Source organism: Amblyomma mixtum, chromosome 3 (assembly GCF_055824585.1).
Source record: "Amblyomma mixtum isolate Tamu chromosome 3, ASM5582458v1, whole genome shotgun sequence".
NCBI classification, from domain to species: domain Eukaryota; kingdom Metazoa; phylum Arthropoda; class Arachnida; order Ixodida; family Ixodidae; genus Amblyomma; species Amblyomma mixtum.
The window spans coordinates 300,530,485-300,543,809 of record NC_143014.1 but is presented as its reverse complement, the minus strand read 5'-3'; the positions used below and the strand labels follow the sequence as shown (position 1 = coordinate 300,543,809).

The following is a 13,325-nucleotide window of genomic DNA, read 5'->3' as shown; positions in this document are numbered from 1 at the left end:
TGCAAGACGCTGTCGCGTTCCACTCTTTGAGGCGACACATCAGTGTCGCACTTTACCACACATCAGTGACCGCACTTTAGGTCAAAGAAGTGCACCCCCCCCCCTGAATTTTGACGGGTGTACACCGAGATATGTGAGACAGTTACTGTCTCATTTCCTTTCGTCAAATACAATTTTCATTTTCTTCATTACCGGCCATCTTTGTCTTTCTTTCACTCCCACTTCCTGCCTTCCTCTACGGTGGGTTCAGGTGTCCACCGAGATGACAGAGAATTACTGCGCCGTCTCCTTTCCTCAAAAACCGTTGCATTCATCGCGCGGAACGGGTGGTGGTGTTCCGTGGACTCCCTGGCAGCGCTACAACACGCTGTGGCGTTCCACTCCTAAAGGCGAAATTTAACCGTCATTAATTAGCAGTTAATTAGTATTCAGGCATTAATCAGTAATTGACCAGTAATTAGTGATTTGTCATCACTTAGTAATTAGCACTCAATTACATGTGACGCCACCAGTGCCACAGAAGCAGTCAAAGTGGTCCGAAAAACGCTTTCGCCTCTACGCACTTTAGACAGTCAAAGTGCCCCCTGAATTTTTTCAGTAGTTATTAAGCACCGACCCCAGTTATCAATTTAAAGCAAAAATTTTCCTTACAATATTGAGCAAAAGGACCTCGAAACCTGACAAAACATTTATCCTCCTGCCTATTTCCTATTACTTTGTTAAGCTTCAAAAGTTTTGGTTTGGTTTAGGCGGTTTGACGTCCAAAAGCGACTCAGGTTATGAGAGACGCCGTACTGAAAGGGTTTGGAATTGTCAACTACCTGGGGCTCTTTAACGTGCACTGACATCGAATCGCGTGAAACACGAAAAAACCTTGAATGACCAATTGTTCGTACGCTACGCTAAGGCTACCACTTATGCAGCCATCTCGCTCAAAGCTTGCTACTCAAGTGACAGAGCAATGAAATTTACTCCAAATGGAAGCATTGAAGACGATGTAATTACCGTTTCATAATTTAGTAGTATTGCTATAAACATGAACATTTTTTTACCATGGGCGACAATATGACTGACAAAGTTGCCTTTAAAAGTGCCCTGAAACACATTTTCAGTGCACTGTTTTGCCTGTTGCAGTACAAAATGAGTTAGTTATAGTGATGCTATTAGCATCGGTCATACTGCATATGTCCCAGTTTCTAATATTATTATTAGCGCACAAAAACAAATTCATGGTGCTGACAGCGTCAACACACACTGGCGGTTTTTAGCAGCCGATATGACAACATCGCATGGGAGCTTGATGAATGGACAAGCAGTAAATATACTGCAAACTGTGTTACTAAATGAAGATACAATTTTGTCTCGTTTTCGGATTTTATATCAGACAAAAAACCAACACGTTCGCCTTACGTAAAAGCACTGCAAAGCAAGCGAAACAAAAAGCAACACCAGAGGCTCTGGCTATTATTTTGCATAGAAGGACTTCGCACCTCTCTGTACACTTGCACAGAGCACTTAAGGCTACTCTCTATGTATCTGAGAGCGGTTTGGCGGAATCGATGTTATCGCGCCATTGCATTCTGCAAGCGTTTGTATCGGTCCCAAGGAAGGACACAAAAAAAAAGCCATTCATTTCACATTTACCAGCGTGCACCGTCAGCTTGTTGACGATCACCGAGCGGCGGCTGAAGATGGCGCACCGTTTCCGTCCACAGCGCGCAGTCGAGGCACGGTACGCGGTGGCGGTACACGCTATGCTAAACAGTATCTTGCGCAGGTCGTCACTCCGTCGCAATATCTCGCGCTCGAGTTAAGATAAGTGAGAGAAGGCCATTGATCACTGTTTGCTTCTCCGCAGTCGACGTCACGGTCAGGCATCGCTGGACTAACTGGGTGTTCGCATGGTTCTTGTAACCGTGGAAACGACGCTGCCAGCCTTGTCAAGAACGAGTTAGTGGGAGCAGGCAACCATTTGGTGTAAACTTCCGCGACACGCTCGGATATTTTATTGCTATTTTTATTGGTCCCACCCAATGTCGTCATTGAAAAAGTGTAATAGGAATGGGAAGCACTGCGAAAATCGAGTTGAGGGCAGCACTTTGTTTCCTTGCATTTTGAAATTTGGTCACTGAATAACTCCCGTTCCTATACGCCGATTCCCGCATTTCTTTTTGAGTCAGTACCTATGTAACATAAAGAATCACCTGAAGTATAGACGGCATCCCTTCAAGCGCTGTTTGAGAACCCCTTAAACGCACAGGTAAACATTGGCTCAAGTTGCTATGGCACTAGCTATAGTTGTGGCGAAATAAACTTGAGTGGACACTTAAGCTCCGCCTTAAAGCCTGCGACGCAGATAAAGCATGAGATCCTTATTCTTTGTATGTAGGGTAAGGGACATTGTGACTCCTAAACGCCCAAAGTGGTCGCAGAAATCATAATATTTAATATTTTAATTTTATAGAGAAATACTAGTTTCCAGCCGATGGTGTCACAACGCAACGCAGCGGCTATTTTGGGAAGCGGAAATAAGGTGGTATCCAGATTGGCGCTGCCTTGCTGATTGTTTGGATGTCCATTTCGAACCTTGTTCTTTTATATTCGCGAAAAGGATCCAAAATATTATTAGGTGGCCCGAAGTTTATGCCGCCACAAGGACGACCGCAGCACAGGGCACAGTTCACAGCGAGCCCCGAGCGGAAAGCGCGCGCACACCGGACACTTCCTCTACGTCGTCATCACGGAGATTATCCGTTGCATGGCCCCCCGATCGAAAAGGCACCGTCTCGGTGTTCATCAGGGTAGCGAGGGGGACTGCGGGACGTGGGGTTTCAGGCGAGAAACGTACACAACATCGGTCTGACGCTGAGAGAACGTGGCAAGGAGCGAGAGGAGATAGTGTAGCCACACAGATGCCGGACGGGAGCACTTGAGAAGAGACGCCGAAGTTGAGGAAAGGCAGAGAGTGGGTGTTGGCTTGGATAGTGGCGATGGTATGAGGTAGGGCAACGTTACGGGTCAGCAGGAGGTCAAGGTTGGGCGTAACGAGATAGTCGCCATCAGGAACTGGGCGAGATGGGGTCAGTGGAACGAAAGAGGCGGTTCGGGATGACAGGCGAGCATATTCGGTACTGAACAGTCGCAGGGATAAATCGACGGGTTCTGAATCCAGCAGTGGAAGTTTGATGTGTAGGACGCCATCCGAGCAGTCAATGAGGGCGGAATGTTCAGTCAAAAAATCCAAGCCAAGGATGAGGTCATGGGCAGAGGTGGTCAGCACGGTGAACTGAACCGGTATACGGTGGCCGGCAATAGTAACGCGCGCGGTACACGTACCGTCGACAGCAGGCATGCCACCATCCGCGACACACACACGGGACATTGCAGGCGTGAGGACTTTGCCGAGGCGACGGCAGAGGGCAGCACTCATGACTGATATTTGAGCACCGGTGTCAATCAGGGCGCGCACTGGAACATGGTTGATAGTGATGTCCAGGAGATTTGGTCGAGAGGTCGAGAGTGGATTTGTGGTCCGGGTCGTTGATTCAGCGTCACCTCCGGGAGCTGCATCATTTAGTTTTCTAGATGGGAGCGGCTGGTAGAAGGCGACTGTGGGGAAGGAAAGCGAGGGCCCTGCGGCGACGGAGAGCGGGAGAATCGGCGTGGAGGGGAAACGGCTGCTTCAGATGGTTCGGACGGGGATCGAGGCGAGAACGTGCGCGCTGAGGTGGGGCTGTAGAAGGAGGGGCCGACTGTGCGGGCTGGTGAAGATCATGGATTTCGGCAATGTCGGGCGATGTGGCCAATGCGAGAACACCGGAAGCAGATGTGGCGAGAGGTGGCTGGGGGGTGTCCGGGCTTCTGATGGTGCACACAGCCGGAGGAAGGTTCAGGTTAGCGAGTGTCTGCCGCACGACGGCCTGAATCAGCGACACGGCGGGTAGAGAGTTACCAGGTGCGGTCGGACGGGGCAGAACAGGCGCAAGGGCTTCCAGTTCGCGGAGAACGATCCGGGTCACAGGGCCGGCGACGCGGTCATCATCGGAAGAGGCGCGGGACAGTAATCGCTGTTGCTCGCAGGAAGAGTTGGCGGTCGTATTAGCGAGCCAAGAGAACTGCTGTGGAATTCGGCGGCTTTTAACCTGCTCGAAACGACTGTATTCGTTTATGATTGTGTCCACGGTGGTGCAATCTTTGCAAACCAGTAAGTTAAAAGCATCATGCGCAATCCCTTTCAAAATATGGCTCACTTTGTCGGACTCGGTCCTGGCGGCGTCGACCTTGTGGCAAAGCGCCAAGACATCTTGTATATACCGGGTGTTTTTTTTTTGAGAAGGTCCAAAATTTTTAAAGAAAGATAAATTCTTTTAGATTTATTTTAACCCTGGGGTATACTGAGGGCTACGGCGGACGCCAGGTAAGAGGCAAACTACTTTATTAGTTCGCTGATTAACTGGATACGTTAATTAACTTTTATTATTTTTAATTTAGGGGATGTGTTATATCAGCACAATTGGAGATCGTCTTCCAAACAGTCCAGCCAAGGCAAAAAATTTTCATGAAAAAAATTTTTGCGCGCGTTACGAAGCGAGAAAAGTCACCCTGGTAGGCAGCTTCACCCTGTAACACAGCGTCTGTGTGCGCCTGTGACGTAGCTCGCTCCGCCCTGCGCTTTGTGTCAATGCGTTTTTGTTACAACGCGGCATTCCGTGAGGCCGCGGAGCGAAGAGAAACAAGCAGCGATAGCGCAGGCCGCCCGTACGGGCTTCAGGTGATATCAGCCTTGTGACGCAAACCGAAGGGCGGAGCGAACTACGTCAGAGGCGCTCACCGCCGCTGAGTTACGGTTTGAAGATGCCTACCAGGGTTACTTTTTCGCGCCTCGTAACGTGCGTGAAAAATTTTTAATTAAAATTGTTTTTTCTCGGTTCGACTGTTTGGAGAACGATCTCCACTTCTGCGAATACAACATAACCCCTAAAATAAAAATTAGAAAAGTTCATTACTATATTTAGTTAATCAGCGAACTAATTAAAGCAGTTTTCCTCTTGCCTGGCGCACGCTGTAGCCTCCAGTATAGCCCCAGTGCTAAAATAAATCTAAACCAATTTGCCTTTTTTCAAAAATTTTGGCCCTTCTGAAAAAAACACCCGGTATGCTACATAGCTTTCTGTTGACGACTGGGCGCGCGACGCGAGCTGCTTTTTCGCGGAGAGCTTCCGGTCATCGGGTCTGTCAAACAAAGTACGGAGCTTTTACTTAAAAGTGTCTCAGCTCCTCAGTTCGTCTTCGTGGGTTTAGTACCAGACCCGGGCCGTGCCACTAAGATAGAAGATAGCATTCGCCAGCATCACAGTGGGATCCCACCGGTTATAGGTGCTCACTAGTTCATATAGGCTGAGCCAGTCGTCGGCATCGGTGCCGTCATTCCCAGAAAAGGTACCGGGGTCACGGGGAGGAGCCATGACCACGAAGGAAGCAACAGGAGTTGTTCGTGACTCGCTGGGTGGAGCCATGATGGTAATAGCCCCGGCCTGACGAACGCTTCGGAGCTGTGTGGCGTAGAGATCGTGTACCCCGCACCTCCACCAAAGATGTTACGTGGCCCGAAGTCTATGTCGGCGCAAGGACGACCGGAGCACAGGGCACAGATCACAGCGAGCCCCGAGCGGAAAGCGCGCACACACCGGACACTTCCTCTACGTCGTCATCACTGAGATTATCCGTTGCAATATTATGTCTCTTAGTGCTGTAACTCTCGCATGCAACAAAATCTGGAAAGAAGCAGTGAAAGCGAAAGAAATATTGTGAGACAGGAGACAGAGCGCAGGATGGAGCGAGCTTTAATGGCACCCGCAAGTATGGCGACCAACCCTTCGAAGAAGAAGATGATCGATGATGATGGATATGTACAGATGAAGACGAAGGTCGCATGTTGTGCTTTGAGCGATGATGATGGATATGTACAGATGAAGACGAAGGTCGCATGTTGTGCTTACAATATAATAAGAATAACGCTAGGGGCTACACTTTCCATTTCTTTTCAGAATTTCGTGGAGGCGAATGCAGTTCTTCAAACCATACCAAGAAGGCAACAAAAAAAATGGCAGTGGCTTAGCTCAGCTCGGCCAGGATATACGTAGTGAATCTAGTTCCGTATACTGACATTTCGAGAGCGACACGCCGTCGTTCATCAGCTAGGCGGTTTATCTTCGCGAGACGTTCCTCTCGTTCATCGGGCGTCTTGGCCGCTCGCTTAGCCTTTCTCTCCTCGTTTTCACGTGGCGCGGAAGCTGTGTGCAGTTAAAGCGGACTGCCACCTGCGCCATCTTCAGGGCCAGCGCCGCACATTGCGCGACGGGTTTTCAGTGGGTGCCGCGTGATGGCACTTCTACTACACACCAAGCACGGAGTAAATTTACCGGAGATGGAGGAAATTGGGTACTCGCTTGATTGCGACAGCTGTAATTAATATAGACATAATTACTCATGTAGGCCGCAATGCATATCTCGAGCTGTGCATTCACTAGAGCTATGCATTCATTAGACGCGCCTTTATGCAGCTTCAAACATCGACATGTCGTGGCAAAGTGGCAGAGTCCCCGTATCGCATGCCGGCGGCCGGGATTCAATCCTACCAACAGAGAAACATCGGGGAGCTTCGTTTGTTGAGTTTGTCGCCCCTGCCTTTATACCACACGTACACGGAGGGATGACGCCTTCGAAAAGCGCGGCTGTAGGCTGCCCCGGCAAAGGAACGATTGCATGCAAGTTTCCGCTGCGTGTGTAGCAGGTGCGGTTCTAATTGGTAGTGTCTAATATCAGTACTGAGTGAGTGAAATGGCCAAGTGAAATGCGTTTTCATCTGATCTTTTGTTTCAATTTTCGAAGTGAATTATCTTTCCTTCGCATGCTCTGATTTCAATTATTCTTTCTGCATTGGTCTGTGGAACACGCATTACATACATTTAGTGATATTGTGACGAAGAAGACGAAGCTGGCAGTGGCAGTGGAGCTGCCTCTTGATTGTTTCCTCCGTGGCGGAGTTAGCAGCATACCGGTTGCTCTCGTCCCCGCGGATGACGGCTCCATCAAGCTGAATAACCCCGAGGCTGTTCAGGCTGCGCTTAAATCTACCACCCCCCATTACATGAAGATTACAGACGTCCGGCAGTTCGGCCGTGGAGGGATCGTATGCAGATCGCCAGACCAGGCATGCGTAGCCGACCTGCTGAAGTGTTCGTCGTTTGCCAATCACCCGGTGAGCGCGTTCATACCTCCTCATCTGGCGTGTTCGAAAGGGCTAGTCCGTGGCGTAGACCCACGTCTAAGCGCGTCCGAGACATTAGAAAAGCTCACTTCGGCTGGCGTGATCGCCATTCACCGATGCAGTCGTGTGGTGGATGGAACAAAGGTACCGACGGAGACTGTTATTGCTACATTTGCGGGGCTGTCCTGTCCATCTGAAGTTAAGGTGTGGCCTTTGATTTTCCGTGTGGATCAATTTACATCTCGGCCCCTTCAGTGCCGTAATTGCTGGAGGTTTGGCCATAGCGCCAAGGCCTGTAAATCGAGTTTTCGCTGCTGTGGGTGCGGAGAGAGCCACGACCCCGCTGGGTGTTCTGCTCAACAAGAGAAATGCTGTTTGTGTGGCGGTGGACACTCAGCAAGCCATTCCGAATGCCCAGCGCGGGCTGAGGAAGTGCAAGTATTAGAGTTGATTGACAAGCGCAGGTGCTCAAGACGTGAGGCAGTTGCAGTCATCAAAGATAGGACATCTGGCTATGCAAGTGTGGCAGCGCGGCATGCAACCGTTGTGGATTCCTCCTTGTCGCAAGCGATTGCGACGGCGGTGGAGAAAGCAATGGCAAGTGCCATGGATCGCATAGTTGAAAATCTGTCCGCGTGCATTTCGCAGGTCATGGCATCCCAAATGTCCACTTTATTGCAAGCTTCTATTGCCCCCCTTTGTGGCACAATCAGTTCTCCATTGGTTGCACCTCCCCAACCTTCTGTGCCCGTGACTTCCAATCCACTGAGTCAGACTCAATCACAGCCTTCGTCTATCCCTACAACCAGTTATTCACATCACAGTGAGACAGAACTCTCATCTGTAGAGTGCGTTGATATGGAGACTGAGATGCGTGCTCAAAAGCGCAGTGCGTCTCCGATAGGTGGTGCTAGTCCGTCTTGCTCTCAGTCGAAGAATAAAAAGAATCACCCTAGATCTACACCCAAAGGCAGCATTTTGGATCAGGCGGTCTCCGCTGCGGCCCTTTCGGCGACATAGGGTCGTTGAAGGTGTTGCAGTGGAACTGCCGGTCTATTCTTTCTGCTTCAACAGATTTAGTTTGTTTAATCAGTAAATTAAGTCCAGATTTAATTGCTCTTCAGGAAACGTGGCTCTCTAAAGATTCTAGGTACAATTTACAAAATTATCGTTCTTTCAGGCTTGACCGGCCCTCAAGAGGTGGTGGGTTGCTATTGTTCGTATCCACAAAATTTTGCCACAGGGCAACTGTGTCATTTCAATATATGGACAGGCAGTGCGAAATTCAGGCTCTTGATCTCAATATTCCTGGATATCAGCCACTCACTCTGGCTAATGTATATTTTCCAACAGGTGTGCATGACGTTCGGCCTCTTGACTCGTTTTTGTCTAGTTGCAGGAAACAGGTTTTAATTGTTGGAGACTTCAACTCGCATCATGTTTCGTGGGGGTTTCGTACAGATCGCTGCGGTACGCTCTTATGGGACTGGGCTTGTGTGAATAACCTAATATGTTTGAATTCGGGTCTCCCCACATTTGTCCGTGGTCAGGCTCGCTCAGCGTTAGACTTGTCATTTTCTTCCCCCGGAATAACTGTGTCCTCTTGGGCGCCAGTTGACTGTGCCTCCAATAGTGATCACCTTCCGATCAGCTTCCAAGTTATGTGCCAGTTGACCTCTCCTAACAGCACACGGCGCACATTCATAAATTACGACAGTTTTAAAAATGCCCTCAAAGCAGACCTTCAGGAATTATCTCATTCCAACAGTGGAGATAATGCCATCCGCATTTGTTCAATTTTGGATGGAGCTCGTAAAAAATCGGAGTTCTTGGTTCAGGCACATAAGGGAACATCGCCGTGCCTTTGGTGGAACGCTGAGTGCGCTCGCGATTATAGGCGCCGAAAGGCTGCTTGGAAGAAACTTCTCCATAATCAGTGTCCCAAAAACTGGATCGATTATAAGTTCGTTGCAGCTACGTTTAAGCGCACCGTATCTCGTGCAAAGGAGTTGCACGATACTGAACGCTACGAATTCCTTTCAAAATCTGGTAATAGGCGTGCTCTATTCAATTACCTAAAATCCAGGAAACTAATCTCGTCCACCATGAACGCTGTCTCCCTAGTTCAGTCACCGGCTGAACTTGCACAGTCCCTGGAAGAGATAGGCAGAGGTCTTGAGCGCCGGTTTACGGCTCTTCTTCCTTCTCCTCAGAGATTTCTTGCCACTTTGGACGATTTCGAGGAGGTCACCCTCACTGAGCTCTCGAACACTGTATCCCGCCTTCCACCCGCGGCCCCTGGCCCTGATGGTGTGACTTCTTCTATGATTAAAATATTGTTCGAGGAATCTCCCACCGACTTACTGGCGCTTATAAATTACTCTCTTAAGGGGCCATGGATTCCAAATGAGTGGCGTTTAGCAAAGATTATCCCGTTGCTTAAAAAGCAGGGAGATGGTTATGTGTTAGACAATATAAGGCCAATTTCTTTAACTTCGAATCTCGTTAAGCTAATTGAGAGGGTGTTGCATAGTAGAATAATGTCTGTTATTTCAGAGGCTGGGTTGTTGAACCCTTGCCAGATTGGTTTCAGACCAGGATGCTCTATATGGTGTGCCCATACCGATCTGGAGAGCCGCATATAGTTAGCTCGGCGCCGAAATCAATACGCAGCGCTTGTTACTTTAGATGTATCTAAAGCCTATGACAGCGTTGAGCACAGGACGCTCTTGCAAAGACTGCAGGCAGTAGGACTTCCGAGATACTTTGTGGCTTGGGTTGCTGAATTCCTTGCTGACAGGGAATTTTACTGCTTTCAGAACGGTGTTTCATCAAGCAAATTTCGACAATCGAGAGGAGTGCCCCAAGGGGCGGTCCTCTCCCCTGTACTTTTTAACATCTTACTCAGCAGTATTCCCTGCAGTCCTCAGGTGGCCACCTATGTGTATGCTGATGACATCGCCTTTTTTGCTTCAGAGAACGACATTTCCTCTTTGTACCAGTCCTTACAGTCCTACCTCAATGTCCTAGACCAATGGTTAGGAGACATTAATCTGTCCCTTAATGTCAATAAATGTGCTTTATTGGTTTTTCCGCTCTCTCGTCCAGTTAATATCTCTATTGTTTACCGGAACCATGTAATTCCTCAAGTGCAAAGTGTCAAATACCTTGGAGTAATTTATGATCCTTCTCTTTCCTGGGCGGCCCATATCGAGCAGATCACTGTGAAAGGAGTCCGGGCAGTCGGTATGCTGCGCAGGCTGAGCAGTGTTCGTTCTGGCATGAGAAGGCACTCACTTCTTATGATTTATAGAATGTACGTCCGTCCTGTCTTAGAGTTCGGCTGTGTTTTATTCTCTGGTGCACCAGCGTATAGACTTCGCCCCTTGATTCTCTTGGAGCGGGAGGCGTTGCGCCTTTGTTTGGGCCTTCCAAAATTTGTGGCGAATTCCGTTTTGTACCTGGAAGCGCGTACTCCATCATTGACTTCTAGATTTAGGCTCTTAACGGTGAAAACGTTTGTAAGAATGTGCGATTCTTCGCTCCATGCCTCCAATTTGATCTTCCTTCGTCAGCCTAGGCTATTTTTCAACGAAACCTGGTCTCGTTTCCGTACCCCTCAGATATGTTTGGTGCAATCCCTCCTGGACCCCTTAAACGTCCGCATTTCGGACATCCGTCCGGTATGCGCCAACTCATCTATTCAGATTTTCTTCGATGACATCTTTCCAAAACATGCAAAGTTAATGCCTTTTCATTTGCTCAGCGGTTTATTGCAGGATTACCTGCTGTGCTTTAAATCTCATGTGCTCATAGCGACAGACGCCTCACAGTGTGAAGAAAAGGCCGGAGTTGGCATTTTCTCCATCTCCCTTGACTGGTCATTCTCACTCCGCCTTCCCGATTACACACCTATTTATTTGGCCGAATTTCTAGCAGTAGTCTTAGCGTTGCGCAAATTAAACAGCTCCTTGTCTTCTGTCATAATTATGACAGATTCATTATCGTTGTGTTCCTCTCTCTCCGCGCCTACAACATCTCAGGCACTTCGGTTATTCAAATGCTTGGTTCCACCCCACGTGTGTTCATTACGGTTGGTCTGGGTGCCTGGGCACAGAGGAATCCATTTGAATGAGGTTGCTGATACCCTGGCGAAGGCATCTCTTCAAGGCCCAGTCGTATCTGTGCTTCCACCCAGCGCATATATTACCGCGGCCAGGTTTCGCAGGTATCTGCTCCTGAAAGAATTCGCAGCATCAGCTCTGACCTCCTCTCCCGAATTCCGGCATCTCCTTTACCCGTGGTGCAGTAAAGGATGGCGATCACGCAAGCTTGAGGTTTCCTTCACTCGTCTACGTTGTCGCGTGCCTCTTTTAAACTTCTACCTTTATAGATCTGGTCTGGCGGTCTCCCCATTGTGCCCGTTCTGCGGAGAACCCGAAACGATAGATCATTTCTTGTTGACCTGCCGCCGTTTCTCCTCTTTACGGAGCCGCCTGCTGGAGCTTCCGTTACGACAGCTTGGTCTAAGTCTGTCAGCTGGGGTTGCTCTGTCTCTTGGGGCTTCCTCCCTTGGGCACAGCAACTGGAATGTGCTCTCCGCCATGCAGAACTTCCTTACAGACACTAAACGGCTGCCGTCTTAAGCTCTGGTCTTTCTCATGACCAATATTTCTCTGGAATGAAAGCTTTCTGAAACGTGGAATATTTAGCCCCGTTCTCTATTTCAGTCACCGATCTCACAGCATTTGTTTAACCTATTTCAATTACACATTTGAGATCCGTTCATTTATTTCCTAATTGCTATTATTATCATGATTATTTTATTTTTCCCCACAATTATTTTCTTGTTTAACATTTTGTACACCTATCAGTTGCCGCCTGTGTCTTGGCCAATCCCCCGCAGTGGGTATGCGCCATTTTCTAGAGGACAACAACAACAACAACAACGACGGAGCACTCGCGTAGGCTAGCGGCCATTAAATCATCTCTTGTTCATCGTTCATCGCGCCTCATTCTTCGGCTGGACGCCACGTAAAATTTCGTGTAGGTGCTGGCTCATCATCGGCATCCTGGTCCTGGAGCTTCGCTCCGGCGTCCTGTGTCAGCCGTGGTCGTCGGCCGTGAGTCCTTGGCCTGCATCGTTCGGCTTGCCCCAGTCTTTCCGACCAGAACTGACCTCGTAGTCGCTCCCCTGCCCCGTCCTTCGCCCTGATCACCCGACACGACGAACTGCAAGCGACGCCTTGACCTACCCGACCCGACCTACCGTCCACACCGTACCGAGAAGCTGCCCACAGATGAAGACACCGTTCCCCGGCGCCGGCCGTTCGGCGCGTCCTTGGGCCTTAACCATCGGCTCCTGGCAACCTGCGTCCCGGAAACTTCACGGACCGGGACTCATTCTCTCATCTTTCCCATCATGGAGGCCAGCACTTCACCATTTCTTACTGTTCAACCCTCCCCTCAAGACCATCGCCATGTCGCGTGTCTCTGTCAACGATCTCGACAATCGCTCGGTGGCCCCGGGTAGTGTGACGAAGACGAAGCTGGCAGTGGCGCGGGACGGAGCGCTGGCGCTAGGCCAGCGGCCATGAAATTATCTATTGTTCATCGTTCATCATGCCTCATTCTTCGGCTGCCCGCCACGTAACAATATTATTCGGCAGTTACGAAAGCAAAGCAATGCCTCTTTAAGGTGATATGCGATAGCGTTGATGGTTCCCTTCAGCGGCTTGGGGTCCTCTTTGCTTGCCACTTCCTCTAGTTCTGCCTACATGCCCACTAATGCGGAACTAGTAACTCTCTAGTTTAAAGTCATAGATCTCGGCACGTCCTCATTCACCTGCTGGCGCAGTAATGCAACGGCTAAGCAATGCGCCACTGCCCCGGCAGGTGGCTATTTAAAAGACAGCCAGCGGCGGGGCTTTTAAGACCAAGGTTGCTCTTCCCAAGCAACCTCTTCCGACCAATCATTAATTTAACAGCCACCTTCCACAGTGGGAGGTTCCGATAAAGTTACAACCCCAGTAGCGCAAGGTGGCGGGCCCATACG

The 13,325-nt window shown here is 49.4% G+C and overlaps 1 protein-coding gene and 1 pseudogene across 1 annotated transcript in view; both read right to left on the bottom strand.

Moving 5' to 3' along the window:
• Positions 1–13,325, bottom strand: part of LOC149355361 (uncharacterized) — a 152,078-nt gene that overhangs the window by 35,967 nt on the left and 102,786 nt on the right. The gene's annotated exons all lie outside the window — the stretch shown is intronic.
• On the bottom strand, positions 3,574–5,516 carry LOC149355362 (uncharacterized; annotated as a pseudogene).